This window comes from Triturus cristatus, chromosome 12 (assembly GCF_964204655.1).
Source record: "Triturus cristatus chromosome 12, aTriCri1.1, whole genome shotgun sequence".
NCBI lineage: Eukaryota > Metazoa > Chordata > Amphibia > Caudata > Salamandridae > Triturus > Triturus cristatus.
Genome location: NC_140595.1, coordinates 711,409,664 through 711,434,304, shown reverse-complemented (window position 1 = coordinate 711,434,304; position 24,641 = coordinate 711,409,664).

Genomic DNA, 24,641 nt, shown 5'->3' with positions numbered 1-24,641 from the left:
CCCACCAGGGCTGGAACAGAGTGTTACCTTCCCCTCTATCCTTCCTATCCTTCCTATCCCCCCTACCGCCTATACCTCCCTCCCACCATGGCTGGAACAGAGCGTTACCTTCCCCTCTATCCTTCCTATCCCTCCTACCGCCTATCCCTCCCTCACTCCCACCAGGGCTGGAACAGAGTGTTACCTTCCCCTCTATCCTTCCTATCCCTCCTATCCCTCCTACCGCCTATCCCTCCCTCCCTCCAACCAGGGCTGGAACAGAGTGTTACCTTCCCCTCTATCCTTCCTATCCCCCCATCCCTCCTACCACCTATCCATCCCTCCCTCCCACCAGGGCTGGAACAGAGTGTTACCTTCCTCTATATCCTTCCTATCCTTCCTATCCCCCCATCCCTCCTACCGCCTATCCCTCCCTCCCACCAGGGCTAGAACAGAGTGTTACCTTCTCCTCTATCCTTCCTATCCCTCCTATCCCTCCCACCAGGGCTGGAACAGAGTGTTACCTTCTCCTCTATCCTTCCTATCGCTCCTATCCCTCCTACCGCCTATCCCTCCCTCCCTCCCACCAGGGCTGGAACAGAGCTTTACCTTCCCCTTTATCCTTCCTATCCCAGCTATCCCTCCTACCGCCTATCCCTCCCTCACTCCCACCAGGGCTGGAACAGAGTGTTACCTTCCCCTTTATCCTTCCTATCCCTCCTCTCCCTCCTATCCCTCCTATCCCTCCCACCGCCTATCCCTCCCTCCCTCCCACCAGGGCTGGAACAGAGCGTTACCTTCCCCTCTATCCTTCCAATCCCTCCTACCGCCTATCCCTCCCTCACTCCCACCAGGGCTGGAACAGAGTGTTACCTTCCCCTCTATCCTTCCTATCCCTCCTATCCCTCCTACCGCCTATCCCTCCCTCCCTCCAACCAGGGCTGGGACAGAGTGTTACATTCCCCTCTATCCTTCCTATCCCTCCTATCCCTCCTACCGCCTATCCCTCCCTCCCTCCCATCAGGGCTGGAACAGAGTGTTACCTTCCCCTCTATCCTTCTTATCCCCCCATCCCTCCTACCACCTATCCCTCCCTCCCTCCCACCAGGGCTGGAACAGAGTATTACCTTCCCCTCTATCCTTCCTATCCCTCCTATCCCTCCTACCGCCTATCCCTCCCTCCCTCCCACCAGGGCTAGAACAGAGTGTTACCTTCCCCTCTATCCTTCCTATCCTTCTTATCCCCCCATCCCTCCTACCGCCTATCGCTCCCTCCCTCCCACCAGGGCTGGAACAGAGTGTTACCTTCCCCTCTATCCTTCCTATCCCTCCTATCCCTCCTACCGCCTATCCCTCCCTCCCTCCCTCCCTCCCTCCCACCAGGGCTGGAACAGAGTGTTAACTTCCCCTCTATCCTTCCTATCCCCATCCCTCCTACCGCCTATCCCTCCCTCCCTCCCACCAGGGATAGAACAGAGTGTTACCTTCCCCTCTATCCTTACTATCCTTCCTATCCCCCCATCCCTCCTACCGCCTATCGCTCCCTCCCTCCCACCAGGGCTGGAACAGAGTGTTACCTTCCCCTCTATCCTTCCTATCCCTCCTATCCCTCCTACCGCCTATCCCTCCCTCCCTCCCACTAGGGCTGGAACAGAGTGTTAACTTCCCCTCTATCCTTCCTATCCCCCCATCCCTCCTACTGCCTATCCCTCCCTCCAGGGCTAGAACAGAGTGTTACCTTCCCCTCTATCCATCCTATCCCTCCTACCGCCTATCCCGCCCTCCCTCCCACCAGGGCTGGAACAGAGTGTTACCTTCTCCTCTATCCTTCCTATCCCTCCTATCCCTCCCACCAGGGCTGGAACAGAGTGTTACCTTCTCCTCTATCCTTCCTATCCCTCCTATCCCTCCCACCAGGGCTGGAACAGAGTGTTACCTTCCCCTCTATCCTTCCTATCCTTCCTATCCCCCATCCCTCCTACCGCCTATCCCTCCCTCCCTCCCTCCCACCAGGGCTGGACCAGAGTGTCACCTTCCCCTCTATCCTTCCTATCCCTCCCATCCCTCCTACCGCCTATCCCTCTCTCCATCCCACCAGGGCTGGAACAGAGTGTTACCTTCCCCTCTATCCTTCCTATCCCCCATCCCTCCTACTGCCTATCCCTCCCTCCCTCCCTCCCACCAGGGCTGGAACAGAGTGTTACCTTTCCCTCTATCCTTCCTATCCTTCCTATTCTTCCTATCCCCCTATCCCTCCTACCGCCTATCCCTCCCTCCCACCAGGGCTGGAACAGAGTGTTACCTTCCCCTCTATCCTTCCTATCCCTCCTATCCCTCCTACCGCCTATCCCTCCCTCCCTCCCACCAGGACTGGAACAGAGTGTTATCTTCCCCTCTATCCTTCCTATCACTCCTATCCCTCCTGCCTATCCCTCCCTCCCTCCCACCAGGGCTAGAACAGAGTGTTACCTTCCCCTCTATCCTTCCTATCCCCCCATCCCTCCTACCGCCTATCCATCCCTCCCTCCCACCAGGGCTGGAACAGAGTGTTACCTTCCTCTATATCCTTCCTATCCTTCCTATCCCCCCATCCCTCCTACCGCCTATCCCTCCCACCAGGGCTAGAACAGAGTGTTACCTTCCCCTCTACCCTTCCTATCCCTCCTATCCCTCCTATCCCTCCAACCACCTATCCCTCCCTCCCTACCACCAGGGCTGGAACAGAGTGTTACCTTCCCCTCTATCCTTCCTATCCCTCCTATCCCTCCCACCAGGGCTGGAACAGAGTGTTACCTTCTCCTCTATCCTTCCTATCGCTCCTATCCCTCCTACCGCCTATCCCTCCCTCCCTCCCACCAGGGCTGGAACAGAGCATTACCTTCCCCTCTATCCTTCCTATCCCTCCTATCCCTCCTATCCCCTATCCCTCCCTCACTCCCACCAGGGCTGGAACAGAGTGTTACCTTCCCCTTTATCCTTCCTATCCCTCCTCTCCCTCCTATCCCTCCTATCCCTCCCACTGCCCATCCCTCCCTCCCTCCCACCAGGGCTGGAACAGAGCGTTACCTTCCCCTCTATCCTTCCTATCCCTCCTATCCCTCCTACTGCCTATCCCTCCCTCACTCCCACCAGGGCTGGAACAGAGTGTTACCTTCCCCTCTATCCTTCCTATCCCTCCTCTCCCTCCTATCCCTCCTATCCCTCCTACCGCCTATCCCTCCCTCCCTCCAACCAGGGCTGGAACAGAGTGTTACCTTCCCCTCTATCCTTCCTATCCCTCCTATCCCTCCTACCGCCTATCCCTCCCTCCCTCCCATCAGGGCTGGAACAGAGTGTTACCTTCCCCTCTATCCTTCTTATCCCCCATCCCTCCTACCGCCTATCCCTCCCTCCCTCCCACCAGGGCTGGAACAGAGTATTACCTTCCCCTCTATCCTTCCTATCCCTCCTATCCCTCCTACCGCCTATCCCTCCCTCCCTCCCGTCAGGGCTGGAACAGAGTGTTACCTTCCCCTCTATCCTTCTTATCCCCCCATCCCTCCTACCACCTATCCCTCCCTCCCTCCCATCAGGGCTGGAACAGAGTATTACCTTCCCCTCTATCCTTCCTATCCTTCCTATCCCCCCTACCGCCTATCCCTCCCTCCCACCATGGCTGGAACAGAGCGTTACCTTCCCCTCTATCCTTCCTATCCCTCCTACCGCCTATCCCTCCCTCACTCCCACCAGGGCTGGAACAGACTGTTACCTTCCCCTCTATCCTTCCTATCCCTCCTATCCCTCCTACCGCCTATCCCTCCCTCCCTCCAACCAGGGCTGGAACAGAGTGTTACCTTCCCCTCTATCCTTCCTATCCCCCCATCCCTCCCTCCCACCAGGGCTGGAACAGAGTGTTACCTTCCTCTATATCCTTCCTATCCTTCCTATCCCCCCATCCCTCCTACCGCCTATCCCTCCCTCCCACCAGGGCTAGAACAGTGTTACCTTCTCCTCTATCCTTCCTATCCCTCCTATCCCTCCCACCAGGGCTGGAACAGAGTGTTACCTTCTCCTCTATCCTTCCTATCGCTCCTATCCCTCCTACCGCCTATCCCTCCCTCCCTCCCACCAGGGCTGGAACAGAGCGTTACCTTCCCCTCTATCCTTCCTATCCCAGCTATCCCTCCTACCGCCTATCCCTCCCTCACTCCCACCAGGGCTGGAACAGAGTGTTACCTTCCCCTTTATCCTTCCTATCCCTCCTCTCCCTCCTATCCCTCCCACCACCTATCCCTCCCTCCCTCCCACCAGGGCTGGAACAGAGCGTTACCTTCCCCTCTATCCTTCCTATCCCTCCTACCGCCTATCCCTCCCTCACTCCCACCAGGGCTGGAACAGAGTGTTACCTTCCCCTCTATCCTTCCTATCCCTCCTATCCCTCCTACCGCCTATCCCTCCCTCCCTCCAACCAGGGCTGGAACAGAGTGTTACATTCCCCTCTATCCTTCCTATCCCTCCTATCCCTCCTACCGCCTATCCCTCCCTCCCTCCCATCAGGGCTGGAACAGAGTGTTACCTTCCCCTCTATCCTTCTTATCCCCCATCCCTCCTACCACCTATCCCTCCCTCCCTCCCACCAGGGCTGGAACAGAGTATTACCTTCCCCTCTATCCTTCCTATCCCTCCTATCCCTCCTACCGCCTATCCCTCCCTCCCTCCCACCAGGGCTAGAACAGAGTGTTACCTTCCCCTCTATCCTTCCTATCCTTCTTATCCCCCCATCCCTCCTACCGCCTATCGCTCCCTCCCTCCCACCAGGGCTGGAACAGAGTGTTACCTTCCCCTCTATCATTCCTATCCCTCCTATCCCTCCTACCGCCTATCCCTCCCTCCCTCCCTCCCACCAGGGCTGGAACAGAGTGTTAACTTCCCCTCTATCCTTCCTATCCCCCATCCCTCCTACCGCCTATCCCTCCCTCCCTCCCACCAGGGCTAGAACAGAGTGTTACCTTCCCCTCTATCCTTCCTATCCTTCCTATCCCCCCATCCCTCCTACCGCCTATCGCTCCCTCCCTCCCACCAGGGCTGGAACAGAGTGTTACCTTCCCCTCTATCCTTCCTATCCCTCCTATCCCTCCTACCGCCTATCCCTCCCTCCCTCCCACTAGGGCTGGAACAGAGTGTTAACTTCCCCTCTATCCTTCCTATCCCCCCATCCCTCCTACCGCCTATCCCTCCCTCCAGGGCTAGAACAGAGTGTTACCTTCCCCTCTATCCATCCTATCCCTCCTACCGCCTATCCCGCCCTCCCTCCCACCAGGGCTGGAACAGAGTGTTACCTTCCCCTCTATCCTTCCTATCCTTCCTATCCCCCATCCCTCCTACCGCCTATCCCTCCCTCCCTCCCTCCCACCAGGGCTGAAACAGAGTGTCACCTTCCCCTCTATCCTTCCTATCCCTCCCATCCCTCCTACCACCTATCCCTCTCTCCATCCCACCAGGGCTGGAACAGAGTGTTACCTTCCCCTCTATCCTTCCTATCCCCCATCCCTCCTACTGCCTATCCCTCCCTCCCTCCCTCCCACCAGGGCTGGAAAAGAGTGTTACCTTTCCCTCTATCCTTCCTATCCTTCCTATCCTTCCTATCCCCCTATCCCTCCTACCGCCTATCCCTCCCTCCCACCAGGGCTGGAACAGAGTGTTACCTTCCCCTCTATCCTTCCTATCCCTCCTATCCCTCCTACCGCCTATCCCTCCCTCCCTCCCTCCAGGACTGGAACAGAGTGTTATCTTCCCCTCTATCCTTCCTATCACTCCTATCCCTCCTGCCTATCCCTCCCTCCCTCCCACCAGGGCTAGAACAGAGTGTTACCTTCCCCTCTATCCTTCCTATCCCCCCATCCCTCCTACCGCCTATCCATCCCTCCCTCCCACCAGGGCTGGAACAGAGTGTTACCTTCCTCTATATCCTTCCTATCCTTCCTATCCCCCATCCCTCCTACCGCCTATCCCTCCCACCAGGGCTAGAACAGAGTGTTACCTTCCCCTCTACCCTTCCTATCCCTCCTATCCCTCCTATCCCTCCAACCACCTATCCCTCCCTCCCTCCCACCAGGGCTGGAACAGAGTGTTACCTTCCCCTCTATCCTTCCTATCCCTCCTATCCCTCCCACCAGGGCTGGAACAGAGTGTTACCTTCTCCTCTATCCTTCCTATCGCTCCTATCCCTCCTACCGCCTATCCCTCCCTCCCTCCCACCAGGGCTGGAACAGAGCGTTACCTTCCCCTCTATCCTTCCTATCCCTCCTATCCCTCCTATCCCTCCTACCGCCTATCCCTCCCTCACTCCCACCAGGGCTGGAACAGAGTGTTACCTTCCCCTTTATCCTTCCTATCCCTCCTCTCCCTCCTATCCCTCCTATCCCTCCCACTGCCTATATCTCCCTCCCACCAGGGCTGGAACAGAGCGTTACCTTCCCCTCTATCCTTCCTATCCCTCCTATCCCTCCTACTGCCTATCCCTCCCTCACTCCCACCAGGGCTGGAACAGAGTGTTACCTTCCCCTCTATCCTTCCTATCCCACATCCCTCCTACTGCCTATCCCTCCCTCCCACCAGGGCTGGAACAGAGTGTCACCTTCCCCTCTATCCTTCCTATCCCTCCCATCCCTCCTACCGCCTATCCCTCTCTCCATCCCTCCAGGGCTGGAACAGAGTGTTACCTTCCCCTCTATCCTTCCTATCCCCCATCCCTCCTACTGCCTATCCCTCCCTCCCTCCCTCCCACCAGGGCTGGAACAGAGTGTTACCTTTCCCTCTATCCTTCCTATCCTTCCTATCCCCCTATCCCTCCTACCGCCTATCCCTCCCTCCCACCAGGGCTGGAACAGTGTTACCGTCCCCTCTATCCTTCCTATCCCCCCATCCCTCCTACCGCCTAACCATCCCTCCCTCCCACCAGGGCTGAAACAGAGTGTTACCTTCCTCTATATCCTTCCTATCCTTCCTATCCCCCCATCCCTCCTACCGCCTATCCCTCCCTCCCACCAGGGCTAGAACAGAGTGTTACCTTCCCCACTATCCTTCCTATCCCTCCTCTCCCTCCTATCCCTCCTATCCCTCCTACCGCCTATCCCTCCCTCCCTCCAACCAGGGCTGGAACAGAGTGTTACCTTCCCCTCTATCCTTCCTATCCCTCCTATCCCTCCTACCGCCTATCCCTCCCTCCCTCCCATCAGGGCTGGAACAGAGTGTTACCTTCCCCTCTATCCTTCCTATCACTCCTATCCCTCCTGCCTATCGCTCCCTCCCTCCCACCAGGGCTAGAACAGAGTGTTACCTTCCCCTCTATCCTTCCTATCCCCCCATCCCTCCTACCGCCTATCCCTCCCTCCGCCTATCCCTCCCTCCCTCCCACCAGGGCTGGAACAGAGTATTACCTTCCCCTCTATCCTTCCTATCCCTCCTATCCCTCCTACCGCCTATCCCTCCCTCCCTCCCACCAGGGCTAGAACAGAGTGTTACCTTCCCCTCTATCCTTCCTATCCTTCTTATCCCCCCATCCCTCCTACCGCCTATCGCTCCCTCCCTCCCACCAGGGCTGGAACAGAGTGTTACCTTCCCCTCTATCCTTCCTATCCCTCCTATCCCTCCTACCGCCTATCCCTCCCTCCCTCTTTCCCTCCCACCAGGGCTGGAACAGAGTGTTAACTTCCCCTCTATCCTTCCTATCCCCCCATCCCTCCTACCGCCTATCCCACCCTCCCTCCCTCCCACCAGGGCTGGAACAGAGTGTTACCTTCCCCTCTATCCTTCCTATCCTTCCTATCCCCCATCCCTCCTACCGCCTATCCCTCCCTCCCTCCCTCCCACCAGGGCTGGAACAGAGTGTCACCTTCCCCTCTATCCTTCCTATCCCTCCCATCCCTCCTACCGCCTATCCCTCTCTCCATCCCTCCAGGGCTGGAACAGAGTGTTACCTTCCCCTCTATCCTTCCTATCCCCCATCCCTCCTACTGCCTATCCCTCCCTCCCTCCCTCCCACCAGGGCTGGAACAGAGTATTACCTTCCCCTCTATCCTTCCTATCCTTCCTATCCCCCCTACCGCCTATCCCTCCCTCCCACCATGGCTGGAACAGAGCGTTACCTTCCCCTCTATCCTTCCTATCCCTCCTATCCCTCCTATCCCTCCAACCACCTATCCCTCCCTCCCTCCCACCAGGGCTGGAACAGAGTGTTACCTTCCCCTCTATCCTTCCTATCCCTCCTATCCCTCCCACCAGGGCTGGAACAGAGTGTTACCTTCTCCTCTATCCTTCCTATCGCTCCTATCCCTCCTACTGCCTATCCCTCCCTCCCTCCCACCAGGGCTGGAACAGAGCGTTACCTTCCCCTCTATCCTTCCTATCCCTCCTATCCCTCCTACCGCCTAGCCCTCCCTCACTCCCACCAGGGCTGGAACAGAGTGTTACCTTCCCCTTTATCCTTCCTATCCCTCCTCTCTCTCCTATCCCTCCTATCCCTCCCACTGCCTATCCCTCCCTCCCTCCCTCCCTCCCACCAGGGCTGGAATAGAGCGTTACCTTCCCCTCTATCCTTCCTATCCTTCCTATCCCTCCTATCCCTCCTACCGCCTATCCCTCCCTCCCTCCCACCAGGGCTAGAACAGAGTGTTACCTTCCCCTCTATCCTTCCTATCCTTCTTATCCCCCCATCCCTCCTACCGCCTATCGCTCCCTCCCACCAGGGCTGGAACAGAGTGTTACCTTCCCCTCTATCCTTCCTATCCCTCCTATCCCTCCTACCGCCTATCCCTCCCTCCCTCCCTCCCACCAGGGCTGGAACAGAGTGTTAACTTCCCCTCTATCCTTCCTATCCCCCCATCCCTCCTACCGCCTATCCCTCCCTCCCTCCCACCAGGGCTAGAACAGAGTGTTACCTTCCCCTCTATCCTTCCTATCCTTCCTAACCCCTATCCCTCCTACCGCCTATCACTCCCTCCCTCCCACCAGGGCTGGAACAGTGTGTTACCTTCCCCTCTATCCTTCCTATCCCTCCTATCCCTCCTACCGCCTATCCCTCCCTCCCTCCCACTAGGGCTGGAACAGAGTGTTAACTTCCCCTCTATCCTTCCTATCCCCCCATCCCTCCTACAGCCTATCCCTCCCTCCAGGGCTAGAACAGAGTGTTACCTTCCCCTCTATCCATCCTATCCCTCCTACCGCCTATCCCGCCCTCCCTCCCACCAGGGCTGGAACAGAGTGTTACCTTCCCCTCTATCCTTCCTATCCTTCCTATCCCCCATCCCTCCTACCGCCTATCCCTCCCTCCCTCCCTCCCACCAGGGCTGGAACAGAGTGTCACCTTCCCCTCTATCCTTCCTATCCCTACCATCCCTCCTACCGCCTATCCCTCCCTCCCTCCCTCCCACCAGGGCTGGAACAGAGTGTCACCTTCCCCTCTATCCCTCCTATCCCTCCTATCCCTCCTACCGCCTATCCCTCCCTCCCTCCCACCAGGGCTGGAACAGAGTGTTACCTTCCCCTCTATCCTTCCTATCCCTCCTATCCCTCCTACCGCCTATCCCTCCCTCCCTCCCTCCCACCAGGGCTGGAACAAAGTGTTACCTTCCCCTCTATCCTTCCTATCTCTCCTCTCCCTCCTATCCCTCCTACTGCCTATCCCTCCCTCCCTCCAACCAGGGATGGAACAGAGTGTTACCTTCCCCTCTATCCTTCCTATCCCTCCTATCCCTCCTACCGCCTATCCCTCCCTCCCTCCCATCAGGGCTGGAACAGAGTGTTACCTTCCCCTCTATCCTTCTTATCCCCCCATCCCTCCTACCGCCTATCCCTCTCTCCCTCCCACCAGGGCTGGAACAGAGTATTACCTTCCCCTCTATCCTTCCTATCCCTCCTATCCCTCCTACCGCCTATCCCTCCCTCCCTCCCACTAGGGCTAGAACAGAGTGTTACCATCCCCTCTATCCTTCCTATCCTTCTTATCCCCCCATCCCTCCAACCACCTATCGCTCCCTCCCTCCCACCAGGGCTGGAACAGAGTGTTACCTTCCCCTCTATCCTTCCTATCCCTCCTATCCCTCCTACCGCCTATCCCTCCCTCCCTCCCTCCCACCAGGGCTGGAACAGAGTGTTAACTTCCCCTCTATCCTTCCTATCCCCCATCCCTCCTACCGCCTATCCCTCCCTCCCTCCCACCAGGGCTAGAACAGAGTGTTACCTTTCTCTCTATCCTTCCTATCCTTCCTATCCCCCATCCCTCCTACCGCCTATCCCTCCCTCCCACCATGGCTGGAACAGAGTGTTACCTTCCCCTCTAACCTTCCTATCCCACTATCCCTCCTACCGCCTATCCCTCCCTCCCACCAGGGCTGGAACAGAGTGTTACCTTCCCCTCTATCTCTCCTATCTCTCCTATCGCTCCTATCCCTCATATCCCTCCTATCCCTCCCATCCCTCCTATCGCCTATCCCTCCCTTCCACCAGGGCTGGAACAGAGTGTTACCTTCCTCTCTATCCTTCCAATCCTTCCTATCCTCCATCCCTCCTACCGCCTATCCCTCCCTCCCTCCCACCAGGGCTGGAACAGAGCGTTACCTTCCCCTCTATCCTTCCTATCCCTCCTATCGCCTATCCCTCCCTCCCACCAGGGCTGGAACAGAGTGTTACCTTCCCCTCTGTCTTTCCTATCCCTCCTATCCCTCCTACCACCTATCCCTCCCTCCTACCAGGGCTGGAACAGTGTGTTACCTTCCCCTCTATCCTTTCTATCCCTCCTATCCCTCCTACCGCCTATCACTCCCTCCCTCCCACCAGGGCTGGAACAGAGTGTTACCTTCCACTCTATCCTTTCTATCCCTCCTATCCCTCCTACCAACTATCCCTCCCTCCCACCAGGGCTGGAACAGAGTGTTACCTATCCCTCTATCCTTCCTATCCCTCCTATCCCTCCCACCAGGGCTGGAACAGAGTGTTACCTTCTCCTCTATCCTTCCTATCGCTCCTATCCCTCCTACCGCCTATCCCTCCCTCCCTCCCACCAGGGCTGGAACAGAGTGTTACCTTCCCCTCTATCCTTAATATCCCTCCTCTCCCTCCTATCCCTCCTATCCCTCCCTCCCTCCCACCAGGGCTGGAACAGAGTGTTACCTTCCCCTCTATCTTTCCTATCCCTCCTATCCCTCCTACCGCCTATCCCTCCCTTCCTCCCACCAGGGCTGGAATAGAGTGTTACCTTCTCCTCTATCCTTCCTATCCCTCCTATCCCTCCTACCGCCTATCCCTCCCTTTCTCCCACCAGGGCTGGAACAGAGTGTTACCTTCCCCTCTATCCTTCCTATCCCTCCAACCGCCTATCCTTTCCTCCCTCGCACCAGGGCTGGAACAGAGTGTTACCTTCCGCTCTATCCTTCCTATCCCCATCCCTCCTACCGCATATTGCTCCCTCCCTCCCACCAGGGCTGGAACAGAGTGTTTCCTTTCCCTCTATCCTTCCTATCCCTCCTATCCCTCCTACCGCCTATCCCTCCCTCCCTCCCACCAGGGCTGGAACAGAGTGTTACCTTCCCCTCTATCCTTCCTATCCTTCCTATCCCCATCCCTTCTACCACCTATCCCTCCCTCCCTCCCACCAGGGCTCGAACAGAGTGTTACCTTCCCCTCTAACCTTCCTATCCCTCCTATCCCTCCTACCGCCTATCCCTCCCTCCCACGAGGGCTGGAACAGTGTTACCTTCCCCTCTATCCTTCCTATCCCTCCTATCACTCCTATCCCTCCTACCGCCTATCCCTCCCTCCCTCCCTACCACCAGGGTTGGAACAGAGTGTTGACTTCCCCTCTATCCTTCCTATCCCCCCATCCCTCCTACCGCCTATCGCTCCCTCCCTCCCACCAGGGCTGGAACAGAGTGTTACCTTCCCCTCTATCCTTCCTATCCCTCCTATCCCTCCTACCGCCTATCCCGCCCTCCCTCCCACCAGGGCTGGAACAGAGTGTTACCTTCCCCTCTATCCTTCCTATCCTTCCTATCCCTCCTACCGCCTATCCCTCCCTCCCTCCCTCCCACCAGGGCTAGAACAGAGTGTCACCTTCCCCTCTATCCTTCCTATCCCCCATCCCTCCTACCGCCTATCCCTGCCTCCCTCCCACCAGGGCTGGAACAGAGTGTTACCTTCCCCTCTATCCATCCTATCCTTCCTATCCCCCCTACCGCCTATCCCTCCCTCCCACCATGGCTGGAACACAGTGTTACCTTCCCCTCTAACCTTCCTATCCCTCCTATCCCTCCTACCGCCTATCCCTCCCTCCCACCAGGGCTGGAACAGAGTGTTACCTTCCCCTCTATCCTTCCTATCCTTCCTATCCCTCCTATCCCTCCTATCCCTCCTATCCCTCATATCCCTCCTATCGCTTATCCCTCCCTCCCTCCCTCCGGGGCTGGAACAGAGTGTTACCTTCCTCTCTATCCTTCCAATCCTTCCTATCCCCCATCCCTCCTACCGCCTATCCCTCCCTCCCACCAGGGCTGGAACAGAGTGTTACCTTCCCCTCTATCCTTCCTATCCCTCCTATCCCTCCTACCGCCTATCCCTCCCTCCCACCAGGGCTGGAACAGAGTGTTACCTTCCCCTCTATCCTTCCTATCCCTCCTACCGCCTATCCCTCCCTCCCTCCCACCAGGGCTAGAAAAGAGTGTTACCTTCCCCTCTATCCTACCTATCCCTCCTATCCCTCCTACCGCCTATCCCTCCCTTCCTCCCTCCCACCAGGGCTGGAACAGAGTATTACCTTCCCCTCTATCCTTCCTATCCCTTCTATCCCTCCTACCGCCTATCCCTCCCTCCCACCAGGGCTGGAACAGAATGTTACCTTCCCCTCTATCCTTCCTATCCCTCCTATCCCTCCTACCGCCTATCCTTCCTACCGCCTCTCCCTCCCTCCCTCCCACCAGGGTTGGAACAGAGTGTTACCTTCCCCTCTATCCTTCCTATCCCTCCTACCGCCTATCCCTCCTATCCCCCCTACCGCCTATCCCTCCCTCCCACCATGGCTGGAACACAGTGTTACCTTCCCCTCTAACCTTCCTATCCCTCCTATCCCTCCTACTGCCTATCCCTCCCTCCCACCAGGGCTGGAACAGAGTGTTACCTTCCCCTCTATCCTTCCTATCCCTCCTATCCCTCCTACCGCCTATCCCTCCCTCCCACCAGGGCTGGAACAGAGTGTTACCTTCCCCTCTATCCTTCCTATCCCTCCTATCCCTCCTATCCCTCATATCCCTCCTACCGCCTATCCCTCCCTCCCACCAGGGCTGGAACAGAGTGTTACCTTCCTCTCTATCCTTCCAATCCTTCCTATCCCCCATCCCTCCTACCGCCTATCCCTCCCTCCCACCAGGGCTGGAACAGAGTGTTACCTTCCCCTCTATCCTTCCTATCCCTCCTATCGCCTATCCCTCCCTCCCTCCCACCAGGGCTGGAACAGAGTGTTACCTCCCCCTCTATCTTTCCTATCCCTTCTATCCCTCCTACCACCTATCCCTCCCTCCCTCCTACCAGGGCTGGAACAGAGTGTTACCTTCCCCTCTATCCCTCCTATCCCTCCTATCCCTCCTACCGCCTATCCCTCCCTCCCTCCCACCAGGGCTGGAACAGAGTGTTACCTTCCCCTCTATCCTTCCTATCCCTCCTATCCCTCCTACCGCCTATCCCTCCCTCCCTCCCACCAGGGCTGGAACAGAGTGTTACCTTCCCCTCTATCCTTCCTATCCCTCCTATCCCTCCTACCGCCTATCCCTCTCTCCATCCCACCAGGGCTGGAACAGAGTATTACCTTCCCCTCTATCCTTCCTATCCCCCATCCCTCCTACTGCCTATCCCTCCCTCCCTCCCTCCCAACAGGGCTGGAACAGAGTGTTACCTTTCCCTCTATCCTTCCTATCCTTCCTATCCCCCTATCCCTCCTACCGCCTATCCCTCCCTCCCACCAGGGCTGGAACAGAGTGTTACCTTCTCCTCTATCCTTCCTATCCCTCCTATCCCTCCTACCGCCTATCCCTCCCTCCCTCCCACCAGGACTGGAACGGAGTGTTATCTTCCCCTCTATCCTTCCTATCCCCCCATCCCTCCTACCGCCTATCCATCCATCCCTCCCACTAGGGCTGGAACAGAGTGTTACCTTCCTCTATATCCTTCCTATCCTTCCTATCCCTCCTATCCCTCCTATCCCTCCTATCCCTCCTACCAACTATCCCTCCCTCCCTCCCACCAGGGCTGGAACAGAGTGTTACCTTCCCCTCTATCCTTCCTATCCCTCCTCTCCCTCCTATCCCTCCTATCCCTCCTACCACCTATCCCTCCCTCCCTCCCACCAGGGCTGGAACAGAGTGTTACCTTCCCCTCTATCTTTCCTATCCCTCCTATCCCTCCTACCGCCTATCCCTCCCTTCCTCCCACCAGGGCTGGAATAGAGTGTTACCTTCTCCTCTATCCTTCCTATCCCTCCTATCCCTCCTACCACCTATCCCTCCCTTTCTCCCACCAGGGCTGTAACAGAGTGTTACCTTCCCCTCTATCCTTCCTATCCCTCCAACCGCCTATCCTTTCCTCCCTCGCACCAGGGCTGGAACAGAGTGTTACCTTCCCCTCTATCCTTCCTATCCCCATCCCTCCTACCGCATATTGCTCCCTCCCTCCCACCAGGGCTGGAACAGTGTTACCTTTCCCTCTATCCTTCCTATCCCTCCTATCCCTCCTACCGCCTATCCCTCCCTCCCTCCCACCAGGGCTGGAACAGAGTGTTACCTTCCCCTCTATCCTTCCTATCCTTCATATCCCCATCCCTTCTACCACCTATCCCTCCCTCCCTCCCACCAGGGCTCGAACAGAGTGTTACCTTCCCCTCTAACCTTCCTATCCCTCCTATCCCTCCTACCGCCTATCCCTCCCTCCCACGAGGGCTGGAACAGTGTTACCTTCCCCTCTATCCTTCCTATCCCTCCTATCCCTCCTATCCCTCCTATCACTCCTATCCCTCCTATCACTCCTAGCCCTCATATCCCTCCTATCCCTCCCATCCCTCCTATCCCTCCTATAGCCTATCCCTCCATCCCTCCCACCAGGGCTGGAACAGAGTGTTACCTTTGCATCTATCCTTCCTATCCCTCCTATCGCCTATCCCTCCCTCCCTCCCACCAGGGCTGGAACAGAGTGTTACCTTCCCCTCTATCCATCCTATCCCCCATCCCTCCTACTGCCTATCCCTCCCTCCCTCCCACCAGGGCTGGAACAGAGTGTTACCTTCCCCTCTATCCATCCTATCCCCCATCCCTCCTACCGCCTATCCCTCCCTCCCTCCCACCAGGGCTGGAACAGAGTGTTACCTTCCCCTCTATCCTTCCTATCCTTCCTATCCCCATCCCTTCTACCACCTATCCCTCCCTCCCTCCCACCAGGGCTCGAACAGAGTGTTACCTTCCCCTCTATCCTTTCTTTCCCTCCTATCCCTCCTACCGCCTATCCCTCCCTCCCTCCCACCAGGGCTGGAACAGAGTGTTACCTTCCCCTCTATCCTTTCTATCCCTCCGATCCCTCCTACCGCCTATCCCTCCCTCCCTCCCACCAGGGCTGCAACAGAGTGTTACCTTCCCCTCTATCCTTCCTATCGCTCCTATCCCTCCTATCCCTCATATCCCTCCTATCCCTTCCATCCCTCCTATCCCTCCTATCGCCTATCCCTCCCTCCCTCCCACCAGGGCTGCAACAGAGTGTTACCTTCCCCTCTATCCTTCCTATCGCTCCTATCCCTCATATCCCTCATATCCCTCCTATCCCTTCCATCCCTCCTATCCCTCCTACCGCCTATCCCTCCCTCCCTCCCACCAGGGCTGGAACAGAGCGTTACCTTCCCCTCTATCCTTCCTATCCCTCCTATCGCCTATCCCTCCCTCCCTCCTACCAGGGCTGGAACAGAGTGTTACCTCCCCCTCTATCTTTCCTATCCCTCCTATCCCTCCTACCACCTATCCCTCCCTCCCTCCTACCAGGGCTGGAACAGTGTGATACCTTCCCCTCTATCCTTTCTATCCCTCCTATCCCTCCTATCGCCTATCCCTCCCTCCCTCCCACCAGGGCTGGAACAGAGTGTTACCTTCCCCTCTATCCTTTCTATCCCTCCTATCCCTCCTATCCCTCCTACCGCCTATCCCTCCCTCCCTCCCTCCCACCAGGGCTGGAACAGAGTGTTACCTTCCCCTCTATCCTTCCTATCCCTCCTACCGCCTATCCCTCCCTCCCTCCCACCAGGGCTGGAACAGAGTGTTCCCTTCCCCTCTATCCTTCCTATCCCTCCTATCCCTCCTACCGCCTATCCCTCTCTCCATCCCACCAGGGCTGGAACCGAGTGTTACCTTCCCCTCTATCCTTCCTATCCCCCATCCCTCCTACTGCCTATCCCTCCCTCCCACCAGGGCTGGAACAGAGTGTTACCTTCCCCTCTATCCTTCCTATCCCTCCTACCGCCTATCCCTCTCTCCATCCCACCAGGGCTGGAACAGAGTGTTACCTTCCCCTCTATCCTTCCTATCCCCCATCCCTCCTACTGCCTATCCCTCCCTCCCTCCCACCAGGGCTGGAACAGAGTGTTACCTTTCCCTCTATCCTTCCTATCCCCCTATCCCTCCTACCGCCTATCCCTCCCTCCCACCAGGGCTGGAACAGAGTGTTAACTTCCTCTCTATCCTTCCTATCCCCCCATCCCTCCTACCGCCTATCCATCCCTCCCTCCCACCAGTGCTGGAACAGAGTGTTACCTTCCTCTATATCCTTCCTATCCTTCCTATCCCCCATCCCTCCTACCGCCTATCCCTCCCTCCCACCAGGGCTAGAACAGAGTGTTACCTTCCCCTCTATCCCTCCTATCCCTCCTATCCCCCCTATCCCTCCTACCAACTATCCCTCCCTCCCACCAGGGCTGGAACAGAGTGTTACCTTCCCCTCTATCCTTCCTATCCCTCCTATCCCTCCCACCAGGGCTGGAACAGAGTGTTACCTTCTCCTTCATCCTTCCTATCGCTCCTATCCCTCCTACCGCCTATCCCTCCCTCCCTCCCACCAGGGCTGGAACAGAGCGTTACCTTCCCCTCTATCCTTCCTATCCCTCCTATCCCTCCTACCGCCTATCCCTCCCTCACTCCCACCAGGGCTGGAACAGAGTGTTACCTTCCCCTCTATCCTTCCTATCCCTCCTATCCCTCCTACCGCCTATCCCTCTCTCCATCCCACCAGGGCTGGAACAGAGTGTTACCTTTCCCTCTATCCTTCCTATCCTTCCTATCCCCCTATCCCTCCTACCGCCTATCCCTCCCTCCCACCCGGGCTGGAACAGAGTGTTACCTTCCCCTCTATCCTTCCTATCCCCCCATTCCTCCTACTGCCTATCCATCCCTCCCTCCCACCAGTGCTGGAACAGAGTGTTACCTTCCTCTATATCCTTCCTATCCTTCCTATCCCCCATCCCTCCTACCGCCTATCCCTCCCTCCCACCAGGGCTAGAACAGAGTGTTACCTTCCCCTCTATCCCTCCTATCCCCCTGTAACGCCCTGAACGTCTCAGGATCGTTTAACAGACACGACAATGAGGACGCAACCACTTGTGAAGGGTTAGTTCTTTTAATGAAGGCAAATAAAATACAAAGAACAAACAAAAGTTATAGTCACTGGAATCCTCCAGGCTAAGTACGTTACCAGCCCACAGCACGGATGGTCCTAACCGTCCTCTGCATATACGCCGATCCCGGCGTATGCCAACAGAGGGCAGAAATGAAATGGCCGACAATGCCAATCGGTAGGCTGTGAGGGGCACGAAGAGTGTTGGGGAGAATCGAGGAGTCAGGGAAACACCCAGCCGGGGTCTCTACCTGAAGGGAGCAGCCGCTCAACCTCTTCCTCAGACTGCACCGGGACGCGGAGTCACCTCCTGGTGATGCGTCACCGATACCCCAATCACAAGCAAGAAGACTGAACCGAGAGCAGCCGCTCGATCGATCCTGTGGACTTCCGAGTCTGTAACGCGGCAAACACCTCCTGGTGTGCGTTACAGCTGGCAGTCCCTGTGTCTCTGGTCGGGCTGGGAGTTACGACTCCAACCAGCAAAAGCGCCACTGCGCTTGGACTCAGCCGAGTCAAAAAGCGAAGCTCAATGGTTGACCGGTAGAGCTTCCGGGTCCTTCACAGGTGACGATGGGGCAAGACACGGCCCAGGGAGTAACGACTCGACCTACCTCCGTTCTTGCCTTACTGGAGCACCACTCCGGAACACTGCTCTTCACGAAGCAGGTACGTCGGTGTAAACACAATATCCGACAGCCTTGTACCTCCCGGTTCCTCCCTTTATAGGGCGTGTTTTCCTTGAGTTATGTAACAGCTCTCCTGTTTACATAAGGCGTGTTTTCCTTGAGTTATGTAACAGCTCTCCTGTTTACATAAGGGCGTGTTTCCCTTGAGTTATGTAACAGCTCTCCTGTTTACATAAGGGCGTGTTTCCCTTGAGTTATGTAACAGCTCTCCTGTTTACATAACCTCTCAACCGCTAAGCATCCTGGGAGATGTAGTCCGTTTTCGCTGGTTACCGTTTTCCTCCCCTCGTATGACAGGAATTCTTGACAGTACATCCTCCCTCTCAGCGGCTCCCCACGGGTCCAGCGCTGGCAGGAAAACGCCGATGGAACAAGGAGACCAAGCGCGGAGCATAAACCCCTTCAGCCGGTTCCCATGAATGCTCCTCTGGGCCATAGCCTTTCCACGCAACCAGGTACCACAGCTTCCCCCTGCGCCATTTGGACGCCCGTATGCCCGACACTTCATACTCCACCTCCGACTCCACGCATACCGGCCTAGGTGTCCCAGACGGCTTGGAGGGTGCTGGTTTGAGCAATGATACATGAAAGACAGGGTGTATCCGCAATGACTGGGGCAAGCACACCTTCACGTTCACGGGACCCATACACTTGGTAATTCGATAGGGGCCCATGTACTTGGGATGGAACACACTGTTCTTTCGAAACCTCATGTTTCTTGTGGATATCCAGACGTAGTCTCCAGTGCGGTACAGTGGCCCGGGCCTTCTCTTCCTATCTGCCGCAGCCTTGTATCTTCTCTTGGCCTCTATTAGGACAGCCCTTGAGCGCATCAACGTGTCTTTTATGTGTGCCACCCTGTCCGCTGTGGCGGGAATCCTGTCCTCTCTGAACGGATGTAGAAATGGCAAGAACCTGGGATGTTGGCCATAGTTGCTATAGAACGGAGATGACTGTGTGGAGCTGTGAGTGGCGTTGTTATAGGCTATCTCTGCAACCCATAGCAAGTCGACCCATTCTTCCCTGCCCTGGTCCACAAAACATCGCAGATACCGTTTGAGCGTTTGGTTCAGGCGCTCGGTTTGGCCGTCCGTTTGAGGGTGGTAGCTGGTGGACAGGGCGGTCTTAACATGCAGCGCAGTGCACCAAGTCTTCCAGAATTGCGCAGTAAACTGCGACCCCCGGTCCGACACGATCACCCCAGGTAATCCATGCAGTCGTACCACATTCTTTAGGAGTAGTGACGCCAATTCCCCGGCCGTGGGGACTCTCTTGCAGGGGATGAAGTGCCCCATTTTCGTCAAGTAATCCACCACCACCAGTATTGCCGTCATCCCCTGGTCTACCGGTAGGCCCACCACGAAGTCCAGTGATATGCTATCCCATGGTCTATCCGGGGTCGGAAGTGGATGTAAGAGCCCTTGGGTTCGGCCATGGTCGGCCTTCATGGTAGCACACGTAGGACACTCCTGTCCCCACCTCCTGACATCCACTCTCATGGTTGGCCACCAGAAATGCCGTCCCATGCTAGCCACCGTTTTTTCAAAGCCCAAATGACCTGCGCATGGAGAGTCATGGCACCAGATGAATGCTTGTTTCCTTAGCCTAGGCGTGGGTATCAATAGGCACCTGCCCTTCAGGGGTATCCCGTCCTTCAGCTGCCATTCTCTGTGACTGAGGAGCCACCTCCGCCATGCGAATGACCTGATCCCTCTCTTTATTCCCCTCAGGAAAGTATCCGGTTGGATAACCCCCAATACCATCCTCGGGGAAATGATGGAACGCTCGGTTGCAGGCAATGGTTCCTTAACTGCAGATTGACGGGACAGGGCGTCCGCCTTCCGGTTTTCCGTCCCCGGCCGATATGTGATGCGGAAGTTGAACCCCGCAAAGAAGATCATCCACCGCAGCTGCCTGGGAGAAAGGTGTCTAGTGGCCGTCATGAACTGTAGGTTCCGATGGTCCGTGTACACCGATACCACATGTCTTGCCCCCATCAACCAATGCCTCCATTCGGTGAAGGCGTCCTTGATTGCGAGAAGCTCCTTCTCCGCAATATGGTAGTTGCGTTCGGCGTCGTTGAGTTTGCGGGACATGTACGCAACGGGATGAAGCACCCCTGTGTCGTGGTTGCGTTGGGACAAGATAGCCCCCAGCGCCACATCCGACACGTCCGCTTCCACCACGTAGGGGAGATCCGGATCGGGGTGAGCCAACACCGGCGCCTTACCAAAGGCGCTTTTCAGGGCCTCAAAGGCTTTGTTCGCTTCAGGGGACCAGACAAACTCCTTGGACTTCCTCAGTAGCTGTGTGATTGGGGCCACCACTCCTGAAAATCCATCTATAAACCGCCTGTAAAAGTTGGCGAAGCCAATGAAACTTTGGACGTCCTTCACGCTTTGGGGCACCGGCCATTCTTTCACCGCCTTGATCTTTCGTTCTGCCATCTCCTGTCCCTCTGGACTCAGCATCACTCCGAGGAATTCCACGGATGTGACGTGGAAGTCACACTTGCTGAGTTTACAAAACAGCATGTTTTCCCTCAGCTTTTGGAGCACAGCTTTGACGTGGTGTACGTGCTTCTCCACACTGGACGAATAGATGAGGATGTCGTCGATATATACGACCACGTAGATATCCAACTCCTCTCTGAATACCTCATTCAAAAAGTACTGAAAGGCTGCCGGGGCGTTGCACAGACCGAACGGCATGACGAGGTACTCAAAAAGGCCGAACCTGGTCTTAAAGGCGGTCTTCCACTCGTCTCCGTCCCTCATGCGCACCAGATGGTATGCCCCTTTCAAATCCAACTTGGTGTAGATACGAGCTTTCTTGACCTGTTCCAGAAGTACACTGATGAGAGGCAAGGGGTACCGATTTTTTATGGTTATCGCATTCAATGCCCTAAAGTCCACACAGGCTCTCAGCTCCCCATTAGCCTTCGGGATGAAGAAGAGTGGCGAGGCGGCCGGAGATTTGGACGGGCGGATGAATCCTAGCTTGAGGAGTTTATCCAGGTACCCCCGGAGATGCACGTTTTCAGGCTCCGTCAGGGCATACAGCCTGCCGCTGGGAACGCTGGCCCCTGGCACCAGGTCGATCTGGCAGTCAAACTGTCTATGTGGTGGTAGCACTTCTGCCTTCACCTCATCAAATACATCCTCAAAACTGTGATAAGCCTGGGGGAGAGCCACATCTTTTTCTGCCGCTGTAGCCACCGTCTGACTCCCGCTCTCATCTGCGTCAAGGGATTCCGTTCTTATTCCACAATGCAGGATGCAATACGGTGACGTCATTTCGATGCGATGTGTTGGCCAATCCACAAAGGGGTTGTGTTTCTGTAGCCACGGCAATCCCAATATGACGCCATATTGGGGCGCTCGGATGATGTTAAAATCGATTTGTTCCAAATGGTTCCTCCCATATCTCATCGGAAGGACCCCCGTGTGCTGTCCGATGGGCCCCGTCACCAATCGCCTTCCGTCTACCGCATAGACGTCTTCGGGTACTGCTTTGGGAAGAAGCACTAGCCCTAGCCTGCATGCCTCGTTGTGGTCCATAAACATGCCAGTGGCCCCTGAATCCACCATGGCCACAACGGGTATCCACTGGTCATGCACTCCCATGTGCACCGTGATAAACAGGTGTCGTTGTCCCTTAGTGACCGAGTTGGAAAGTGAAGGGATGGATGAGTGACTCCGAGATGCCCCTTCTCTGGTCTTGGAGTCCTCTAGTTTTCCGCCGGTATGTCCACTAGGCCTGGGCAAAAATTTCGTTCCGTTCGCGGAAATTGCGATAATTTGACATTTTTGCGTTCCGCGGAGAGCGCGAAAATGTCAAAAATTCCGGTTTCCGCAGCTTGGCGATAATTTGTTTCTTGCTCGCGCTGTAAAATGATACATTCTCGCGCGCGCGCGATCGCCTTACCTGAATCCCTGCGTTCGCCGACAAGTTTTCTTGATCCGGTCGCGTTCTCCATGAGATGTTGTATTGTTTTTAGCCATTTGCGCTGTCTCGCGACAGTTCGCGCCCGCAGTGACGTCATGCGTCGCGCGATCACGTCTTTCTTCTCGCGATCATGCACCGCGAGAACAACTCAAAACAAGATGGCCGCGCCCGCAAGCAACCACATGGGTAAGTTGGCGACCCGCAACCATGCAGAAAATCTCGCGAACATGCCGGAAAAAAACTTCCGCATCTTCGCGATATTTCTGCTTGTTTGCGATAATTTTAAACATTCTCGCGATAATTTGCGAAGGTTAATTCCGCAAATTCCGCCCACCCCTAATGTCCACCACGGCTGTTACCGACCGGTTGGCCCGATAACGTGACGTCTTCGGTTTGGCAGGGCATTCACGTACGTAGTGGCCTTTTTTGCCACAATATAGGCACAATCCTTGTTTACGGCGTGACTCTTTCTCCGTGGCTGTGAGGCTCGCTCGTATTGCGCTGATGTCCATGGGGTCTCCCTTGGATGCGGTGGAAGTTTCAGGACTTCCCACCGTCACATAGGATGGAAGGGATTTTCCTTTTCTCCCATGATCCCCCTTTCTTTCACTTAGCCTATGTTCCAGCCGTAATACCAGGTTGATAAGGCCCTCACATGTCTTGGGTTGAGGGTCAATATGAGCCACAGCGTCCTTGAGCTCATCGCACAGCCCTTGATGGAAGAGCGCCGTCTGTTTAGCAACAGGCCACTTGGTTTCCGCGACCAGCCTTCGGAACGCGTTGAGATACTGCACCAGGTCGTTGGATCCCTGTCTCAACTCAAGCATTTCACGGTCCGCCGTGTACGAGTCAGCCCTTCTGTCGAATACCTTCAGGAATTCCTCGCGAAAAGCACCCCAATCACATAAGAGGGGGTCGTCCCTGCTCACCAGAGGTACGGCCCATTGTGCCGCGTTTCCAGCCAAATAGGATATAAGGAAAGCCACACGAGCCTGACTCGTGGGGAACGCCTTTGGTTTGCACGATAAATGTAGCGCCACTTGTGTGAGGAATACCTGCACTGTGTTAGGATCCCCACTGTACCTCTCTGGTGTTGCCAAGGGGATGGCTACCGGCATTTCCACTACTACCGCAGGGGTCTGGTTCGTGAGGGAGGTGCTGGGCGTGAGCGGGTCCAATTGGATAGCATCCAGTCTGGCTTTTACATCGGCTGTTTCTTGCCTAGAGGCAGCCACTTCAACTTGCATGGCCGCTAAAGCAGCCAGCACATCATCAAGTGTTGCCATGTCTGTTATCGACCGGGAGACAGTTAGTGTTATTAAGGTCGGATATTTTGTAACGCCCTGAACGTCTCAGGATCGTTTAACAGACACGACAATGAGGACGCAACCACTTGTGAAGGGTTAGTTCTTTTAATGAAGGCAAATAAAATACAAAGAACAAACAAAAGTTATAGTCACTGGAATCCTCCAGGCTAAGTACGTTACCAGCCCACAGCACGGATGGTCCTAACCGTCCTCTGCATATACGCCGATCCCGGCGTATGCCAACAGAGGGCAGAAATGAAATTGCCGACAATGCCAATCGGTAGGCTGTGAGGGGCACGAAGAGTGTTGGGGAGAATCGAGGAGTCAGGGAAACACCCAGCCGGGGTCTCTACCTGAAGGGAGCAGCCGCTCAACCTCTTCCTCAGACTGCACCGGGACGCGGAGTCACCTCCTGGTGATGCGTCACCGATACCCCAATCACAAGCAAGAAGACTGAACCGAGAGCAGCCGCTCGATCGATCCTGTGGACTTCCGAGTCTGTAACGCGGCAAACACCTCCTGGTGTGCGTTACAGCTGGCAGTCCCTGTGTCTCTGGTCGGGCTGGGAGTTACGACTCCAACCAGCAAAAGCGCCACTGCGCTTGGACTCAGCCGAGTCAAAAAGCGAAGCTCAATGGTTGACCGGTAGAGCTTCCGGGTCCTTCACAGGTGACGATGGGGCAAGACACGGCCCAGGGAGTAACGACTCGACCTACCTCCGTTCTTGCCTTACTGGAGCACCACTCCGGAACACTGCTCTTCACGAAGCAGGTACGTCGGTGTAAACACAATATCCGACAGCCTTGTACCTCCCGGTTCCTCCCTTTATAGGGCGTGTTTTCCTTGAGTTATGTAACAGCTCTCCTGTTTACATAAGGGCGTGTTTTCCTTGAGTTATGTAACAGCTCTCCTGTTTACATAAGGGCGTGTTTCCCTTGAGTTATGTAACAGCTCTCCTGTTTACATAAGGGCGTGTTTCCCTTGAGTTATGTAACAGCTCTCCTGTTTACATAACCTCTCAACCGCTAAGCATCCTGGGAGATGTAGTCCGTTT